Below are 21597 nucleotides of genomic sequence, written 5' to 3' on the forward strand. Positions count from 1 at the left end.
ATTAATCCTACATGTTTATTTTAAGCTGGTAGGACTATTTGACAGGGTATTTTGCATTGTAAAATCATCCTACCTGTTTATTTTGCCGATGTGTTTTAGATTATATTAAGTTTTGCCGTGCGGTAGGAAAATCTGACAGGGTAGGACAATTCGACAGAACACCGGCACATGATGCTACACGTGAGACCCCCTTCTCCCTCGCTTCGAAAGGAAGGCTCACACAGGACACTTTTTTGTGTGTTCAGCTGTAACTAATGGCACAAAATAAATATTTTTGATCTTGCTTGACTTTTATTGCTTTTTCACCGCTTTGGAATCGAAACTAAGAATCGTTAGGAATCGGAATCAATAAGCAGAATCGAATTTGGAATCAGAATCAATAAATTTGAAACGATGCCCAACCCTACTGGAGAGAGAGAGAGAGAGAGAGAGCGCGTTGGCGCTAAAACTGTAGAGAGCGCGTTTTACTCTCTTACTCAATGATGAATAAACGTACATTTAATATACGGGTCACGTGCGTTCCGAACCGTAGAGTACGATCTGTACGGATCACGGATTATCCGCAATCCGTTTCACCACTATACCGCAGGGGAGAGGGAGAGGAAACACACGTTGTAGAGTTGTTTGTCCGTTTAGGGCTGCTGTACAAAACATGGCGACGAATTCAATGTATGTAGGCCCGCTCTGTATGTAGACATAAATAGCTTATTCTAAGGTTTTAGAAATATAACGGTTCATTATGTAAGGTCTTTATACACCTCTGAAGAAATAGTTTTGTATATTATATTGCATTTCTGTCAATAGATCCTCCTAAAAACCCAGCATTGTTCCTTTAAAGCAAAATGAAAGGTCTTGTGTTATTACGTTCTTATACGATGATTTTATTGCGTAAGGACACTTTCCCTTATGTTCACACAACACATGTAAATGTAATGTCAAATAAAGCTTAACAAGAGCAATCGCTTCAAGAGCAAGTCGTTCGTTCTTGCTGTGAACAGATTTGAAATGATCCAGTGCTATCTCAAGTATTATAGATAAATGATGTTTCCTGAACTCCTCCGCGTTAGTTTAGTTTTTAATGTCTCAAATATCACATGCATTTTTTTCATTGGTAAAATTGTTACTATTTTGTATTTAACTATTCAGACAGATCGTGGTATTAATTTTTGGGTGGGTGCTTCTAACTCATGAATTTGGTGTCACGGTCCCACCTTCTTGTTTATGAATCTCTAGTCGTGTGGCGGGATCGGACCAGAGCCCTTAGGTTTTATATGAGAAAACCATGAGTTGTTTGTTTTTACTTCTCATGTGTTTTCTCGTGTCTTGTCTTTGGCCCCGCCCCTCTCGTCTCATGTATTGCTTTCCTCCCGTGTCTCATGTTCCTCACCTGCCCTGTGTAATTATCCCTCGTTTGTCTTGCCTATTTAATGCCCTCTTGTTTCATTGTCTTGTTGCTCGTGGATTGTACTACGTTCGTTCCATGTGTGCCTTGTTCGTTCTGTTCCTGCTCCCCGTCTAGTGTTGGTATTTGTTTACTTTATTCTTGTTATTTTTTACCTTGTTTTTGTCTTGCCCCCTCGTGGGAAGTTTTTGTTTTATGGTAGTAGTTCTCAGTTTAGTTTTTCCCCATTGTGGGTGTTTTGGTTTCCGTTTTTTGTCAATAAAGTGTTTTGTTAACCCCTTCATTGCCTGCCTGCATTTGGATTCTTCTCCTCGCCACCAACCGTGACAGAATCCACGAGCCACCCCAGAACCCAGCAGGCAGCATTATGAACACTGGACGGTCCCACCTAGCTCGCCTCCTCTGCGGACTTCGCCAGGGAAGCGAGAGTGTGGACGAGTATGTGGACAGGTTCCTGGATGTCGCCGAGAATGGCGTCTTTGGGGAGGAGGAGCTGTTCAACTCCGGTCTCAGGAATCCACTCTCAAGGGCAGAGATGAGGGCGTTGAGGCCGTTGGACTTCGACATCGTGTGGCTGTCCGCCGCGGAGCGGTCGGAGTCCACGGTCTCAACAAGTGCCCGCTACCCATCTCCGTTGGTCACGATCCCTGAGGGTGGTTCCCTGCAGATCGGGGTTGTGGGCATCGCCACGCCATCCCCCTCACTCTCGGCAGCCTCTCCACTGTCCACCAGCCTCGTTGGCAAGCGGGGGAGGCGAGCGTCCTGGGGATCCACCTCCGAGGAGTCCCAGCCGGAGCCAGCCGTGCCTTATACCTCCTTCCATCACCCGACCACCGGGTGGCTCGGCGGAAGAACAAGACGCAGCGGCGGGCAGCGTGGACTCCAACCCAGCCGGTGCAGCCGACGTCCAGTCCGGTGCAGCCGATGTCCAGTCCTGTGTCCAGTCCTGTGTCCAGTCCTGTGTCCAGTCCTGTGTCCAGTCCGGTACAGCCTGTGTCCAGTCCCGTGTCTAGTCCTGTGTCCAGTCTGGTGCAGCCGGCATTCCGTCTGGTGGTCCAGCTGGCGTACAGTCCGGTGGTCCAGCCGGCGTCCAGTCCGGTGCAGCCGGCGTCCAGTCGGGTGCAGCCGGCGTCCAGTCCGGTGCAGCCGGCGTCCAGTCCGGTGTCCAGTCCGGTGATCCAGCCGGCGTCCCAGCGGGGATCCAGCCGGCGATCCAGCCGGCGTCAAGCCCTGTCCAGCCGGCCTTCCAGACGGCGTCAAGCCCTGTCCAGCCGGCCTTCCAGCCGGGTCCTAGCCCTGTCCAGCCGGGTTCTTCTCCTCGCCACCAACCGTGACATTTGGTAGCACTGGAGGAAAAAAGTTCAAGCCCTGTTCTCTGTTTACTTGCTTAAATATTATGGATGCAAGTTACATCTGCATGCTATTCAGTTGTTAAATAAGTCAAAACTTTGCAGTTATTATAGGGGAAGGGGATTGTTTACATTATGTAGTTACAAGTTGCTTGCGAAATTTGCACAATTAAAAGGTTCTGGATTTTGACTGCAACGGTCGTGCATTCTTGATTCTTTCACTTCATAATGAGTGCCACCTCTTTATAAACAGCATCATTTTGTGGGACTTACAAACCTGTGTAATACTAGTGTGGAATTTTTTTACAATATTCACTCACCATGAAAGTATAAAAGGGCATTTTAAGTCAATCAACTGCAGTATTTCCTCTCTCAATCAGTAGAAAATGTGGTTTAAAAAATACCGTCAAGTACCGGGAAACCATTATATTATTTTAAGGCCATACCACTCAGCACTAAGCATGAACGTAGTGATTCCATTTCATGCTGGAAGAGGATGAGCTACAACGACATTATCCAGGTCTGTTACTCTATTTCTACAAACAATTCCAGTCTGCCCAAAGCATTTACATTTCAGTTGTATTGAAATCAAACTTTTAAAGTGCATGTTATTGCATTTTAAAGCAAGAATTACATTGTGGTATGCCTTGCAAATTACAATGGGAGCATACTAGTTGTCACTCTCTTGCATTGTAAAAATACAATTGCAAAAATTGTAAAAAGTCATGTGTTACCGTTACTTTACGAGGAGTAAGGACAGTCATGACTTATTCGTTTATACAATGACATGAATATTATTAGTTTATACAAGACATGAATATTAAGACATCACTTTTTATGTTCCATTTATTGTCAATACAATTTTAAAATAAGTGATATATAAGTAAGGGTAATGACTTTGGCTTCTTTTTTAATGTTAGGAGATCTTGTTCCTCATTTCATTGTGCCTAAAATACACTCTTTTAGGAAGATTTTGCTGTAGCATTTCTGGACTGACATGTTTTATATATGTATTTTATTTGTATTATTAATCTAACTGGCTTAACGCCTAAAGAAATAATGGTTTTCCAACTTTTAGATAGCCATAGTGACTTATTCTAAAGAAAAAACATCATAGACTAGAGGTGGGCGGAATGGCCAAAAATCTATTTCACGGAATGAGTAATTTTATTTCACGGTAACAATATATTTCATGAAACAATTATAATTCTATATTTTATACCTCATTTTTCTTAGATTGATTTAACTAATTTATTTATTACAGTTCATTTAAATGCTCACCATAGTTAAAATGTAGGCAAGTTATGAAAATGTACTAAAGATATCAAATTAAGTTCTGATAATCAGATGTATTATTTATTCATATTTATCTTCTGGCTATATCACATACAGTAGGAAGATAGACAACATATATAACAATAAAGTATGAATATGCACAAACAATGAGAGTACAGTATATGACTAGTGTTATAAACTGGTGTTCATGGGGTCTGTACTGTAGGTCTTTATCGCTCTTCACTCTCTGTTAGATGAGCAATTTTAGTGTGTTCCGTGTCACGATCTCGTGGGAGAGAAGAACCCAGATGCAGGCAGGCAGTGAAGGGGTTAACTCAACAAGACTTTAATAAGTAATAAAACACAAAACAAACACCCTCAATGGGGGAAAACGAAACTAAGAGATAAAGAAAACAAAGACTTCCCACGAGGGGGCAAAACGAAAACAAGAACAGCCAATAACAAATAAACTAACTAAAAACAATTACCAAACGTCTTACCAAAAATAACATGGAAGGGAACACAGGCAGGACAAGGAACCAGGAACACAAAGACTTCTTCAACGAGAACAAACACGGGCACAGGGTACAAGAACAGATACACAAACCATACACAACGCAATACACAAGCACAGGACAAAGAAACATGAGGGTATATATAGGAAAGACAAACGAGGGATAATTACACAGGGCAGGTGGGAAACATTAGACACGGCAGGGAAGCAATACATGAAACAAGAGGGGCGGGGTCAATGACAAGACACGAGAAAACACATGAGATGTCAAAAACATAAACATCCCATGGCTTTCTCACATAGAACCTAAGGGCTCTGTCTCGATCCTGCCACATGACTAGAAATTCATAAACAAGAAGTTAGGACCATGACAGTTGCGACTCTCTGTCTTTAGGTTTGTTTATTCTCTGGCTTGTTTTTGCACTGCAAGTCTCTGGTGACTCCACACGCGTCTCCCAAAACTGGAGGTAGAAGCACGTCACATCAAAGCGCTCACGAGCATCATCATGCATTTCAACGCAAGTTTCACCTTGGCTCGCCTGAAGTTAAACTTTATAAAACTATTAACAGCTTTTCAAAACAACCTGACTTCTGAAATACGTGTTGAGAATGAGCTGCGGGTGAGAGAGAACGCGCCAGACTGGATTGGATCACTAAACTACAGACTGAAAGAAGGTCAAAAGGATGTTTGATACGTTCATTTGTTACGGGTGGATTAATTCATTCGTTTTTTTCAGAATAGCGCCTAATTTGCAGAGCGCCGAGTTAACCTAGCCTACTTATTTACATTCCGCGGAATACACGGAATAGAAAAATCTCTTACGGTTGACATTTTATTCCGTGGTAACGGAATATTCCGTCATTCCGCCCAGCCCTATCATAGACTGTCAAAATGAAGTTTGTCTGCATGTGACAATGTGTTTTGTCTGTTGATACAATAAAGGCTGCATGGCATTAACCAATATCAACCAAAGCCTGATCCAGTTTGACAGATCCACTGTCCAATCAAACAGTGATGTAAGTCCCACCTTGCCTGCTGAATATTCTGGTTAAGTGAAGACAACTACATTTTAAATGCTGTTTGAAACCATGGCTTGAATTTCCATGAGGGACTGCACATCATTTTAATTAGTTTTAATAATGCAGGAAGTTCATGCGCAAGTGTATTCGCTTCAGCTAAAATGAAAACAAAATGAAATCAACATGTTAAATAGTCTGTTTTTATTCTAAAATTCAATTCTACAATCAGCGCTTCACCGGCCATCTCTGACTTTCGCCGAGCCCTGTCGTGGTCTGCGTTGTTCTTTGTTTCCATAAATGGAACAAAGAACAAAGACATTTATACAGGTTTGGAACAATCTGAGGGTGAGTAAATGATGACAGAATTTTCATTTTTGGGCGAACTATCCCTTTAAGCAATAATATAAAGTCTGCTGTATTACATTAATTCCTGTGGGCTGTCTTAGTGATACTTAATAATGACGCTCACATGCCTGAAACAAAGGTGTTGACAGTTGAAAGGTCTAGTTTCCAGGTCGTGGACGCTGAATACTGCAACATGTTGAGGCCGATCTGGTGTCAAAGATAACATCAGATAACAGCTGTGAGCCGAGGACGCCCCTCACCACCCACCCCACATATTACACAGCATGCCTGAGCATTTGCATATGCAGAGACGGTCATGTTTAACTAGGGTAAATAGGCAAATCAAAGTGGACACTTTGCAAGCTGAGGTCAACACACGATTGAACGATATGTAACTGACGGTTATATGTGTGTGGTCTCTGTAGTGTTGCTTGCACAGGAAGTGCAGCATACTTAACTAGTTTCTAGTCATACCTTCGCATGGTATGCATGGTTCGAAACAGCCAAACAAAACAAGAGACACACATGGTGCCCTCGGTGTAGTCCAGTGGTTCTCAAACTTTGTTCACACACACCTTTAAACCAAAAAAAATCTGGCACTGCCCCTTTCAAAAGAAATTATAAATATGACTGTCCGGTATAAGACCGCCTTTATCGAAATAGTCTTTAATTTTGTGACACTCGCCTAATCTAATAAGGACTGACACAATAGATGTTAGGGATGATAAGATTCAAAAGTTTAACGATGCAAGAATCAAAGTGAACACTGAATTCAAGTTTCCATTTGCATTGCTATGCATCGTTGCTAACATATTTGCATCGGTAAAAATCTATTTGTTTATATTTAATTATTAGTATATGCACTATAGTTTTATTATTTTACATGTAGGATGATTTCTCTAAACTGTTTCTCTGTCATCACTGCTGCTATGCGAATATGATGCATCACAACACTACGAAGACCGAGGCGTGTCCTGACAGTCACACACACGCTGCGTCCGACAGCTATAAACCTTCGGAGGCTGCATTCCAAGGCAGAAAGGTATCAAGGCACGTCTGAATACAATGTTTGCTTCCTGTCTCCCGAGATACCTTCATCGGATTGATTTTGAAGGCAGCACAGATGTATCATTTAGCTGTAGCTACTAGCCACTCCACTACCACCTAGCATGATGGCAAGTGAACAAAAGATTACAACTCTTTTCACTCCCAGCTGGCTAACAGCTCTGCTCGTTCCAAGGCAATAACCGATGCGATCGCCTTTCTACTTGTAAACATATTTAGCGTTACAGAGAACGAGGGCTTCTATACCTCGTATGGGTCAAGACATGTTTGTGAAAGTGCCATGCTTCTAAGTCAGGAAGTACTTCAACTTCACCTTAAAAAAAAACATTACAAAAATTCCTTTTGTATTTGCGCTTTGGGCATTATTCCAATAGAATTTAATGGTGTTCTATTGGTTCCCACCTGGCAGAAAACATCATACCAATAGAATCCATCACATACCAGTAGACACAATTATAGATTCTATTAAAACCAATACAATTCCCATTATAACCATTAAAGGTGTCATGAACTGGGCTTTTTTATTATTTTATACTGTTGTCTGAGGTCTACTTATGACGTTCGCATGGTTTTTACATTCAAAAACATCAAAATCAATAAGTAATAGGCTATTTTCTAACCTGGTTTTGAGGCCGGCTCAAGAAACGCTCGGTTTTTATGGGCGGGCCGCATTGAAGGCTTGGAAGTAAACTGGGGCAGTCGTGGCCTAATAGTTAGAGCGTCGGACTCGTGACCAGAAGGTTGCCGGTTCGATTCCCAGGGCCGGCGGGTAACGACTGAGGTGCCCTTGAGCAAGGCACCCTACCCCCACTTGCTCCCCGGGCGCTGCCCCACTGCTCCGGGTGTACGTGTGTTCACCACTTGCTGTGCGTGTGTTCACTACTCTCTGGATGGCTTAAAAAGCAGAGGTCATATTTCGGGTATGGGTCACCATATCTGACTAATGGGTCACCTTCAGTTCTGACACTTACAGGATGTTCATTTGAATACGATGAGCTTTTATATAACAAAAGCTCTTAATTCATGACACTTTTAAATCCATAAAATGTTTTATTGTGTTTTGGGCAGTTTTTCAGCAGGGGTACTGAATGCACACTGAATTGTATAGCATCATATTTTTCTCCATTGCATCGTATTGCATTAGATCGCATTGTGTTGTATCAAACCCAATCGAAATCAGATTGCACTGCATCATAATAGGGGTGAATTGTATCACATCGATAGCTGGTTCATATGCATCTTTAATGTGTCGTATCATTGGCTATGCATCGAGATGTGTATCGCATCGGCCTCAGTTGTGGAGATGTAATGTTTAATAGATGCGTTCAACTTCATGTAAAACATCTGGCCCACGAGAGCGATTCAGAAGTAGACTGGTACATATGCTTTAATTAACATCATCCCTGCTAAAAGAAACAATAGAACCCCAACAATAACCATAACAGAAATTCTAATGGTTTCCATTAAAATACCATTATAAACCATTAGCTTTTTCTACTAAAACTAGGGATGTCAGTTTAGACAAATTCCCATAATCGATTTTCATTTACATTAACGTTCAATTAATCGATTACTCGTTAACATTAATACTGAAATATGCCTCTGCAGTGGCATATAGGCATGACAGCGCGCAAAAGCCACGCGAAACGCCATCTTCCTCACCTGAATAAAAAGGTTTCTGAGTTTAAAAAATTGCCTATTAGCATTGTTAAAATGATTGTGTGTAAAATGATCCGCCTCAGACGTGCACTCTGGTAATTGCGTCTGCGTGAGAGAATAGGTTGATTTGTTATTATAAGCGTGTTATTTTCTTTCTAAATGTGCATAGGACACAACGCATGGACACTATCGACAGTATTACAGAGAATCTGTAGAATTCGAAAAAGGGCATTTTAACTCAAATGTCCATAACGTGTTACAACCTTTACCGGTCCTGAAGTTGAGACTTGTGTCTCACACTGAGGCATAATTTGCAGGTGGGACGAGTGGGACATGTCGCCACCACTTTTTGCCAAGTCAATTGTGTCCCGAGCACTTATTTGAATAAAACTAAGCTTGTGGAACAAACACGCTGTGAACGCGCCGCTTGCACATCCATTGTCCAAGCACAAAAAATGTGTAAACCAATAAAGAAGTGTAATTTTTAATTATTTTAGTTATATTTAGTTATTAAATTATTGATTTGACCGACCCCAGCGGGTGGGGGCGGACTTTGTCCCCACCACTTTTGAAAACAAAGTTATGCCACTGGTCTCACATAAATAACATCATTCTTTGTATTACATGAGCAGAAGCTAAAATAACAGTTAAATGATATGCTAAACCATTTCGAATAAAATAACTGATAAGCTGTCCACATGCGATCAATGCAAACCTAAAAACCCTGATGGTACTGTACACTTTAGGAATGCCGGTGAGGATTTAATAAACTTGTGACAACATACGTTAGTACGTTACCGATAACACTCATTAAAAAATAAAATATATTGCATTTGCATCTATAGCGCTTATTTTGATCTGCAGCTTTAGATCTTTTTTCTTTGACTAAAACAAATGCTTAAAGTGTTTCTTCATTATTATTCTTAAAGAAAAACTCAACAATCATAAAATAGCCTAGTATCATTACAAACGCACCTATGGTAAACTTTTACTAACAAAGGCGGATGGTATCCAAAGGAAAAACAACATTTTCTTTTGATACCATAGTTATTCATTCATTATTTACTTTTAATTAAACAACATAAAAATAGTACACTGACAAACTTGCTTATATAAAAACAGAATGTTTATTAACAAAACGAATAAGACTGATAACATTGTACCTGTTTTGTAACGTAAATAAATTCAAAGATCTTCGGATTTCCCATTACTTCAACTCAGTTTGTGGTTTATTATTATTTTAAATAAAAATGCAACAATAAAACAAGGACAACGCTACATACATTAAACAAAGAAATAAAACTTTTATTAATAAAAGCTCTCCTCCGCCTCAATCATCGCACCTCACAACTGCAGCTCCCGCTGACAGACGTGCGCCTCGCAAACTCTTGCGTCCATTGCTCAAATGAACTTTTTATTTCTATAAAAGAAAAATGCAAAACTAAGGTGTGTCGGTAGCCAAGTAATGTAATAAGTGGATAGCCATTGCGTTTTTCCATGAGTCTGCTGTTATGCGCATAAGCCACACGCACGTGCATGACTTTGAACTCGATCAACATTTCGAGTAAACTGTTATCGACAATTAATCGATCGTCGATTAATCACTAACATCCCTAATTAAAACCATTACAAAATTCCTTTTTGTAGTGTGTTTTGGGCATCATTACATTCCATTTAACATCCCACCAACAGAATCTATCACATACCAGTAGAACTATTACAGTTTCCATTAAAACCAATTCAAATCCCTTTAAAAGCCATTGAAACCATTATAACTTCTTAAATGGTATTGTTTTTTTCAGCAGGGACGTAACTTTGATGTCATATGCTGAACTTTGCCGCATAAAACTGAGGGAAAGATTATATGTGATTTCTTGCAATGTGCAATGCAATATGCAACTATGTATGAAGTACAGTTCAAACAAAATTTGAGTGCTTTGTCTGACTGTGTTGTCACAGCAGTACCTGTGCACTCCCCCAGCGGCCATGCCCCACAATTTAAGGAACCACTGTTGTAGTCAGACACAGCCATCCCCAGAGGGCGCTACCTTACATTAGCATGACACAACAGAGAAGCATGTGTGATGAGTAGGGGCTTATATACAGAGTAAAAGCTGTACATAACAGCTGATGGTTGGATGTGTAATAGCAAAACATGCTGATCTAATCTATTCACTTAACGTAGAGATCAATATCAAAAGCAAAAGACGTAAAGACAAGCGGAAGTCTGCCAGAAGTATGCTGAAAGTGCCTTGCGGTCAGCAAAAGCCAGCAAGATTGAGGTGTGAAACAGACATAACAGCGTTTCCATTGCAGATGACTCATTTGCTTTTTTTAGTTAACTGATGGTAATGTTTAGTGACTAACAGATGTTTTTTAAAAAAAAAAGCTTATTATATTAAATTGCCCACTTAAACAACTTCAATGTAGTCTCTTAACCGCATTAGTAGCTTGTTGATTGGTAGATTAGTTTTAAAGAAGCTTCCTAAACCAAGACATGCTACATGCACAGATATACAAGGGCTTAGGTGCTCAGAGATAACAAGACAGAAGTGACAGACCTCTTTTGGGTCCATACTGATAAAGGCCAAGCGCTCCATGAACAGAGGAGTGAGAGTGGGTGAGGGAGGAGACGAGGGTTCAAGAGGGCTGTGGGAGGGGGTGTCTGTGAGCTCTTCAGTGGGGGTTGGCTCTCAGTAACGGCCCACAACAGACAGGTGCTTTACATGTTGACACAGCTGCTCAGCCACTTCCTGTTGATCTCTCTCCACATGAGCGCTCACCGACAAGTGCGAGGGCCCCGTGCAGACAGCCAATAAGAAGGTTAATTCCAAATATTAGAGAAAATCTGTTGTAAATGGGAGGAAATATACCTTGCCAAAAACTTGACAGTACTAAGAGTGCTCACGAGAGTCTACCGTACCGAGCAGAAGCGCTGTTTGTTGTATGCCTTCTCACGCAGTCATCAGAGTCAAGTCACAACTTTCATAAGTAGTCAAATGTAGGTTTAGAGAAGGCAAATGTGCCGTGCCTCCTCCGGCTTTGGGCTATGGAAATGCATGCAAACGCAGGGGTGTGATAGAGCCCACAATAATGGAAGGCTTTTCAAGGATTTGGTTGTGACGAGGACATGCAAAACTGGGTCAGCCTTTTCTTTAGGCACTGAATGTAAACACCAGAGATTACAGCGGCAGGCATAATTACTTTTACAAGATCCACAGCTGATTTATACCGCAGACAAACTGTCACCACGTTCACCAGTTGAAAAGCGGCATTACCACAACACGCAGCATTTGTCCGCCACGCATCAGAACAAACATTTAGAAGGAATGGATAAATACAACCATGTATTGCTAAAACATTTTACAAGCCTTTTAGAAATACAAAAAAGCACTACAAAAGAAAAAGAAACCAGGGAAATGAAGCATCACATTAAAACCATCATGATGTTCATTTACATGTGTCATAGGAATGGCAGCACTGCATATGATAGTGTACAAAACACACACACAAATATACACGCACGCACACACACACCCCTGTATAATGTTACATATGTTGTGTTTATATTAGAAAATTCAAGTTCAATAATGTCTTCACTGTTTAAACATTTTACCTAAGGAATAACACATTGTTTTTATACAGATCTGTCTAAAACCCTCTTATCAGTTCTTGCCATAATATCACAAAACTGCTATCCCTTCATAGGGCACCACATCGCCTGTGAATTATGAAACTTAATAAGCTCGTTAATGTTATGATAATGGAAAACATGTGTCTCTAACTCCCCCATGTGATCTCCCACCTCAGACAGCAAAACCTTTGGCCTTATCAGAAGCATCATCACTCTGACCGCCCCAAATGCTGCTGCCTACTTAGGGAGCTCACTAGGGTATTGAACCATGGTCCTGATTATGTCTATAATAATCGCTGCTTTAGTACATATGGTCATATTAAGAGGGGCATAAAGCTCACCAGACCATACTCCTACCCCTGAGAAGATGAAATGTTTATTTTTTATTTAAACCCGTAACTAAAGCAAACCGACAAAGCCTCAATTCACACACAATACACGCACACGCGCTCGCTCTGTACTGCGACGTCTCTCTCTCTCTCTCTCTCTCTCTCTCTGTCTCCACTCCACTATCACCATTTAAAGCTCTGTATTAAATAAACGTTCGTTTTCTCACCTGTAAAGATAGTACAATCCTATTTTCGTCTAATAAATCGAAGGTAGACGCGTTTATCCATTGTATCACTGCGCTCGGCGGTACATTGTTGACACGCTCGTCGACTGCAAGCCGAGCGGAGCCGGTGAGAGGAGGAGCTTCCTGTCTTAGGTGGGCGGACTCTGTTCGAGAAGCTTCCCGCCTCCGGTGAGCAAAGCAACCAATCCTACTACGGTGAGGGTTTTGCTTGTATATTAAGTAGGGTGCGCGACTGGTGCGGAGCACGTCAGAGTAGCTATAATAATATTCATAAACTAGATTTCACTGCATCGTGAGGAGGAGTGGCGACTAAGCACCTGCTCTACATTGAGGATTCGGCATTTTAAATCTCTCTCTCTCTCTCTCTCTCTCTCTCTCTCTCTCTCTCTCTTTTCAACTTTTTAAATTTTGAGGCAAAAGATAAAAGACATTTAATAAAAGACATACAATAAGTACAATCATTAGAGTAAAATTAAAATAAGGTGCTAAGGAAGAGATCCAATATAGAATGAAACATAAAATAAAGTATACAGTTATGTGTGCAGCTGATACATCAATGTAGCAGCAGCTGACATGTCTCTTCTCTCCCAGTAACATCTGCATTTGCTCTGTTTCTGAACACCTATCAAACTCTGGCATGAGCTTTGACATTTTGTGAAAGTGTTTAACAATATCATAGATTATACACCAAACTGTAACTGGAATATCTGTTTGGGTGAATTTGCCTTTGATGGCGTAAAACACTCATCTAGCTTTCTCTTTCATTGCATTCACTGCCAGACCAAAACCTCCTGACGCGCTGATGTTTAGTATTGTTAGCCCAGTTTTGACAGTATTTCTCCAGCAGATGTAGGTGTTGCTGTAGACCTTTGGCGGTATCTGACAGCAGCACCAGATCATCAGCATACAAGACATTTCACCTCGGAGTTGTTTAACGTGAGACCGGCTGTTGCAGGTTGTTCCAGTAACACGGCTAACTCATTTACTGTATATACAAGTTAAACAGAGTTGGACTCAAGTCATTTTTTGTGAATATAATAAAAAATCAATATTACAAGTAAATACACAAATCAATATTTTCAGATTTTTTAAGATATTACTGATTAGACTGCTTTAAAAATAATGTAAAATAAATTTTCACGACTCGAAGATATGACATCTTTGTGCAGCGACTGGCTCGCCGCTAGTTATCACTACAGCGCACACCTGCACGTGAAATCCGCAACTGCAAAGATGGATAAATTTGTAATTCGCAAATCTAAAAATGTTGAGGAAATTGTGTACACATTGCCTGAGTCATCAGAACTGGGTACTTCGACTAAGCACAAGAGCAAGACCCCGTCAGGCCAAAGTAAGAAACGTAGGAAATATCAAGAAGAATTCATAAAGTATGGATTCACTTGCTCTACTGTCAGAAACGTAGATTATTCTCAATGTGTAATCTGTTCAGAAGTGCTTGCCCATGAAAGTATGAAGCCAAGCAAAATGCAAAGACATTTGGAGACAAAACATCCTTCTTTTATTGAAAAGCCTATAGACTTTTTTTCGCTGAAAAGAAAAGGAATTACAGGGTCAAAAAGACATGATGGCACAACAAGCCAAAATTAATTCTAATGCTCTGGCAGCGTCATATAAGGTGGCGTACTTAATCACGCAGACCAAAAAGCCACACAATTGGGGAAACCCTGATAAAGCTCGCTGCTGTGGCCATGTGTCGGGCCATGAATGGTGAGAAAATAGCAAATGAGCTTATGACTGTTCCATTGTCGATGACACAGTCGCTCGCCGTGTACATGATATCGCAAATGACATTAAGAGTCAATTGATTGAAAGAATAATCGGAAATAAATATTCGCTACAGTTTGATGAATCTGCTGATGTGTCTAATTCTGCTCAGTTGCTGGCGTTCATCAGATACACATTTGACAAAAAACTATATGAGGATGTGCTCTTCTGCTCCGCACTCGAGGGGACTTGTACAGGCAGCGACATGTTCACCAAACTGGACACCAAAATAAAAGAGATGGGACTTTCATAGGATAATTGTGTTGGTGTATGTACTGATGGTGCTGGTGCAAAAACAAGGGACTCAAGGCAAAGGTTTTAGAAGTGGCTCCTCACGTGAAGTTTACACACTGCATCATACACCGCGAGTCTCTTGCTAGCAAAACACTTGATTCAGAACTTAACAATGTTTTGAAATGTGCAATTAAAATCGTAAATCACATTAAATCTCATCCAGTAAACAGCAGACTACTAGCCACACTTTGCAACGAGATGGGCTCACAGCATGAAGCATTGCTGTTTCACACCGAAGTCCGGTGGATATAACGAGAGAAGGCAGTTCAAGGCACTCGGTCGTCTTTTTGAACTGCGCGAAGAAGTGCACTCAATTTTGAAAGACTTGAAATTGGAATTCGGCCACTGCCTGACAGATCCAGCTTGGTTGTCAAAATTTGCGTATTTGGCATGTTTTCAAAAAGCTCAAAATGCTTAATCTATCATTACAAGGCCCAAACACAAATATTCTGACAATGAATGACAAAGTTGCCACATTTATGAAAAAGCTGGAAAGATGGGCAGAGCGAGTTGAACAAGGTAATGTGGAGATGTTTCCTAAGCTTGAGGAGCATCTGGAGGAGAGTGGACTGAGTCGCAGCAGCCTGAAAGAACACATCACTAGTCATCTCCACAGCCTTTTGGAACAATTCAAGACGTACTTCCCAAAAAAGATGCAACTAGAACTGTATGACTGGATACGACAACCATTTTCTGAATCAAGGACTCATTGTCACGGAACGCTGGGGAAACATGGACAGAGGACCCAAGTGCAGACAGCGGGTAAGGGGTTAACAAATCAGGTGTAGGGCATGAAATCATAACGAGCACTAACGAGGAAACAAGAGGGAAGGAACAAAGACGAGACCGAAGCGAGCATATGGAAGGCCAAAAGGGCCAGATTGCCTCTCTCCACATAAAACATGAGGTTCTGCCATGGCTCAACTGGGCAGCGCCCTCTGGCGGCTTGGCAGGACTGGATGGCCGGCTGCACCGGACTGGATGCCTGGCTGCACCGGACTGGATGCCGGCTGGGATGCCAGCGGGGATCTGTGGCGGGAACGGGACACCGGCGGCCTCGACCCTGGAGGGGAACCCGACGATCTCGACCCTGGAGGGGAACCCGACGACCTCGACCCCAGAAGGGAGCCTGGCGGCCTCGACCACGGACGGGAACCAGACGGCCTCGACCCTGGAAGGGAGCCCGACGGCCCCGACCCTGGAAGGGAGTCCGGCGGCTTCGACCCCTCCCGCTACAATCCCTCTGTCTGCTGGGTCCTATACTGGTCGGTTCATTCTGTCACGGAATGCTGGGGGAAACATGGAAAGAGGACCCAAGTGCAGACAGCGGGTAAGGGGTTAGCAAACAGACTTTAATTATAAAATACAAAACATGAAACAAAAACCCACGACGGGGTAACACAACAAAACAGCAAGGGTAATAACAAGAGGTAAACAGGAACATAGACTAACTACACTAAACTAGACAAGACTAAGTACAATACTAGACATAAACTACAACTAACTAAACTGGACAACACAGCAATACAGACAGGGAGAGTGACGACGGGCAAACAAGGCAAAATAATCCAGCACAAGACAGAAGACACAAGGGCATTAAATAGGAAACTAAATCAAGAGGGGAACAGGTGTAGGGCATGAAATCATAACGAGCACTAACGAGGAAACAAGAGGGCAGGAACAAAGAGGAGACCGGAGAGAGCATATGGAAGGCCAACAGGGCCAGAATGTCTCTCTCCACATAAAACATGAGGTTCTGCAATGGCTCTGCCTCCCTTGTCATGTATTTCTTGGTCTTGAGGCAGAACCATGACACTCATCTCCCCACAAATCTGGAAGATGCTTTGCTGGAGCTGTTCAGTGATCGAACATTAAAAACTTTATTTTCCAGTTCCACACTGTCCGAATTTTGGATCGCAGTAGCAGACGAATACACAGAGTTTTTACAGTGCGGCAATGGATGTACTGCTTCCATTTGGAACTACATATTTGTGCGAGCAGTCTTTTTCCGCTGTTACATATATAAAAAACAAATACCGATCACGTCTTGATGTTGAAGATGATCTGCGAGTAGCGGTAACACCAAAAGGCCACGGATAAAGCTTTTGAGTGGCCAAAAACAAGTACACTCATCCCAATGAAAGGTAAGCCCAAATTAAGTAAAGAAGTAGAAGTAAATATAGCTAAAATATTGTAAACCTCTTCAAATAAGTAAGTTTGTTTATTGTTTGTGTATGCTTTGGTAGTGGGGGTCGTGAGTTCTTATCGATCTTACATTAGGGGTCGCTGGCTTAAAAGTTTGAGAACCACTGTTCTATAAGATTCATCACGTTTGCAGTGCTTTTCAGGGGATTAAAAAGTACAATATATAGTGGAGTAATAGAAACTAATAATAGTAATAATAAATGTGTAAAGTTGCATACAATGGAACTAGTTGCAAATGAGCTAAAACTACCTCAAATGTGTCCTTAAAGGGATAGTTTACCCAAAAATGAAAATTCTGTCATAATTTACTCACCCTTAGATTGTTCCAAACCTAAATAAATGTATTTGTTCTGATGAACACAGAGAAAGAAATTTGGAGGAATGTCAGTAACTAAACAACCAAACCCAATGACTCCCATATTTTTGGGAACAACCTGAGGATGAGTAAATGGTAAATTTTTGGGTGATCTATCTCTTTAATGGTTGGATTCCACATAAAACATATAAATTACAATACAACATTCACTGCAGGTGTCTCTTATTTCACTTTGACCATTGGCATTCTGTCTGTTTCTGTGTATCTGAAGCTGTTGTCCAGTTGGCATTTTCACTCCAAACTGGTGGCCTCGCTGCCGAAGCTCAACCTAGTGGCTGTTACAAAAAAGCATCAGAGTTTGGCTTTTGACTTTTTGTACTGAGTGGGCCGGCCCACATTTGCGAGCAGCCCACCGGGAAAACTCCCGGTGCTCCAAATGGCCAGTCCGCCGCTGACTCGAGCTTCAAGTTATAGTAGGTGAATTTAAATATATCTACATTTTGTAAGACTCCATTAGTAAATCAACAGAGTACAGTTAGGTTATTCTTATTTCAGACAGGGTTTATTTTACCAAACACATCATTTTATGTTTTACAGCTCACTTAACTTAAATTTCTATATGCTTTGTAATTAATACGGTTAGTTTGATTTATGTAACTGCATGTTTGTGCAACATGTATGTTGAGTTAACTCAAAGGAGTAGTTCACTTCAAAATAAGCCCCTGTTTACTTTCCATAGTAGGAATAAAACTTTTTTTAAGTGAACTACTCCTTTAACACTCACGTGACCTAAACGTAACTGAGTCAAAGCAACAATATGACTAACTTACATTTATCCATTTGACAGACACCATTTGACAGACTTACATTGCATTGTACTATACATTTGTATCTGAGTATGTGTAATCCCTTGGATCGAAACAATGACATTGATGTTGCCAGCACCATGCTCTAACCACTGAGCTACAGGAAAACTTAATTTAGCGTCTAAGATTGTTTTGGGGGAAACGTCTATTTGACGTTTACGTTTACATCTGCAAGATTTTTTTATTGTTTGTTCATATGCAATACATCTCTGAGACGTTTCCTGTCAGATGTGATACAATTTAGAAGATGTCTGTTAGACGGTTATGATTTAGAATATATGTAAAACTGCTTTTTCTAAGACATTTATCAGACGTTTTTAGGTTTTTCAGAACTCCTGATCTTTAGCAGACATCTTACAGACATACCTGTGCTATCTGGGGATTTATTTCCATTCAGCTCTCTTTGCGTACACACTGAGATCATCGGTAGAAAATAAGAGAGGACGGTCTGTTTAACAGTCCGTCTGAAAAGAAAGACAAACATATTTACTGTATGTGATTTGTTATGTGTATAAATGTATTAATATAATTATAACTACACACAGACTATTTGTTTATATGTATTGATGCAGAATTGTTTTGGAATAAACATAAAAAAAGAGCAGTGTTGACATCAGAGCTCTTTGTAAGGGCTATGGCCATACAGCCACGGCCAAAATCTCGAGGGGATGGACAGCAATTCCAAGAGAGCAAGATTTTCAAGACCGATTGCATCACAGCAGCACGACAGAAGGCTGGTAAGGCTCTCCCAATTCGAAGACGGCTTAAAATGCAGCCTCAAAATGTGTCCTCCTTTCAACGGGCTGAGAAGGATAGAACAAATTGATCCTTCTTAGCCTCGGTTATTCCAAGTTTCATTGCACGCCTTTAAATGCTAGATATTTTTTAATAAACATTCACAACCGTAGTTAAATAAACATATGTAATTTACAGAAAACGGTCCCTGTCAGTAATTAATATTATTTATAAAATGGTTAGTTCCATTCAATGATTCTGATTGGTCAATAGTTCTGTTTATTTTTCTCGATAAAGCACAGTAATGACCGCTGCATCTAATGATTCTGTGTATCACTACGCACCCTTAGCAACCACCCTTAGCCACGTAAATGAAACAAGCCATGCATCCGAAATCACCTACTTTCATACTACAGTGCCCTCCAATAATATTGGCACCCTTGGTAAATATGAGCAACGAAGGCTGTAAAAATTAATCTGCATTGTTCTCCTTTTGATATTTTATACAAACAAATCTACAAAATTCCAACATTTCATGAAAGTAAAACTATTTGAAGTGGGGGGAATATTAATTGTTTTTTTCTCTAATACACCCTGGTCACAATTATTGGCACCCTTGTATTCAAAACTTTCTGCAACCTCCATTTGCATGAAAAACTTTTCTTTTATGTCTTTTCTTTTATATCTGATGAGTTTTGAGAATACAGTATATTGCAAGTCATCCGAGTCCATTCCTTTATACAGAATCTCTTAAGATCCTTCAAATGTTCTCATTTTCTATAGTGTTCAGATCAGGGAACTGGGATGGCTATGGCACGATCTTGATTTTGCATTCAGTGACACATTTTTTGTATATTTTGATGTTTATTTTGAACCAGTGTGCTGATGGAAGATCTAACCACAACCCATTTTAATATTTCTAGCAGAGCAAGTCAGGTTTTGATTTTTTATTTGTTGGTATTTGACATAAAACATGATGCCATGTATCTGAACAAGATGTCCAGGACCTCTTGTATAAAAATAGGTTCACAACAATAAAGATCTGGTGACATTTTTAACTGTGGACATGGGGCATTTTTTATCCCTGTGTGCACCAAACCTATATCTTGTGTTATTGCTGCCAAAAAAACTATTTTTCATTTCATATGGCCATAGAACCCACTCCTGGTTGAAGTTCCAGTATGGCAGATTAATATGGTGCAGTTTGTCTCTGCATGAGAGCAAGAAGATTTGTTTCTTGAACAGTGTCCCAAACAATTTGTGGTGATGGAGGTACCTTTATTTTTATTAAATGCTTTCTGACCCCAAAATTCAACTGATTACTGCAATTTTCCATCTGTGCTCTTTGAAGAGTCTTTGGCCACTCAAATTCTTCTCTTTGCTGTACATTGAGACAATATAGACACACATCCTGTTTCAAGCTGATTTTAAACATCTCCAGTCCATTAAAACTTCTTGATCATTGCCCTGCTTTTTATTGTTTTAACTATTTCCTTAAAGCCATTTTTGATTTTGAGTAGCTCAATAGAACTATATCGCACATCAGTACTATATTCTTTGGTTTTATCCATTGTGATGAATGATTAAGGGGGTTTGGGCTATGTGTTACTAATATTTATTCTCCTGTGCAACAAGAATTCATGACTGGACAACATGTTTCTAGTCACCTTGGTGTGCTATGAAAATCTAAATATCAATGTGAATATACTTGGAAGATATTTTACTCATAAGAATTTCTAAGGGTGTCAATAATTGTGACCAGGGTGTATTAGAGAAAAACATTTTTCATAATGTTATATTCCCCCCACTTCAATTTGTTTTACTTTAATGAAATGTTGGAATTTTGTATATTTTTTAATAAAAGATCAAAAGGAGAAACAATGCAGATTTATTTTTACAGCCTTTTTTGCCCATTGTCACGAATTGCGTGGCTGAAGAACCCAAGCGCAGGCAGCGGGGATGAAGGGGTTAAACAAAAGACTTTATTTTAAATAAACAAAACAAAAACCCACGAGGGGGTGTAGAACAAGAACATAACTAAGATACAAACAAAACAAAAGACTTCCCACGTGGAGGCAAACAAGAAAACGAGAACAGCAAAAACCAAACTAAGGAACTCGACCAAACGTCTTAAACAAAACCACGGCAGGGTACAACACAAAACTCACAGGCCAACGGACAAGGTGAGGAGCAGGACATCTGTACATACAGGACGCACAAGGTACACGTACATACACAACGCAATCCACGAGCACAGGACAAAGAAACATGAGGGCATTTTAAAGGCAAGACAAATGAGGGATAATGACACAGGGCAGGTGGGAAACATTAGACACGGCAGGGAGGCAATACATGAAACGAGAGGGGGGCCAATGACAAGACACGAGAAAGCACATGAGATGTAAAAACATAAACAACTCATGGCTTTCTCACATAAAACCTAAGGGCTCTGTCCCGATCCTGCCACACAACTAGAAGTTCAGAAACAAGAAGGCAGAACCGTGACAGCCCATATTTATCAAGGGTACCAATGTTAGTGGAGGGCACTGTAAATAGTTG

The 21597-nt window shown here is 40.7% G+C and overlaps 1 protein-coding gene across 4 annotated transcripts in view; it reads right to left on the minus strand.

Moving 5' to 3' along the window:
- The window catches only part of gse1b (Gse1 coiled-coil protein b), a 375321-nt gene that overhangs the window by 64898 nt on the left and 288826 nt on the right, over positions 1–21597 (minus strand). Inside the window, exon 1 of one of the 4 annotated variants that reach the window (XM_057347522.1) lies at positions 12820–12952. The exons of the other annotated variants lie outside the window; for them this stretch is intronic. The gene's annotated coding sequence lies outside the window, so the exon portion shown is untranslated. Of the gene's footprint in view, positions 1–12819; positions 12953–21597 lie in introns of those variants that run through there. 4 annotated transcript variants of the gene reach the window in all.

Source organism: Triplophysa rosa, linkage group LG12 (genome assembly GCF_024868665.1).
Source record: "Triplophysa rosa linkage group LG12, Trosa_1v2, whole genome shotgun sequence".
Lineage (NCBI taxonomy): Eukaryota > Metazoa > Chordata > Actinopteri > Cypriniformes > Nemacheilidae > Triplophysa > Triplophysa rosa.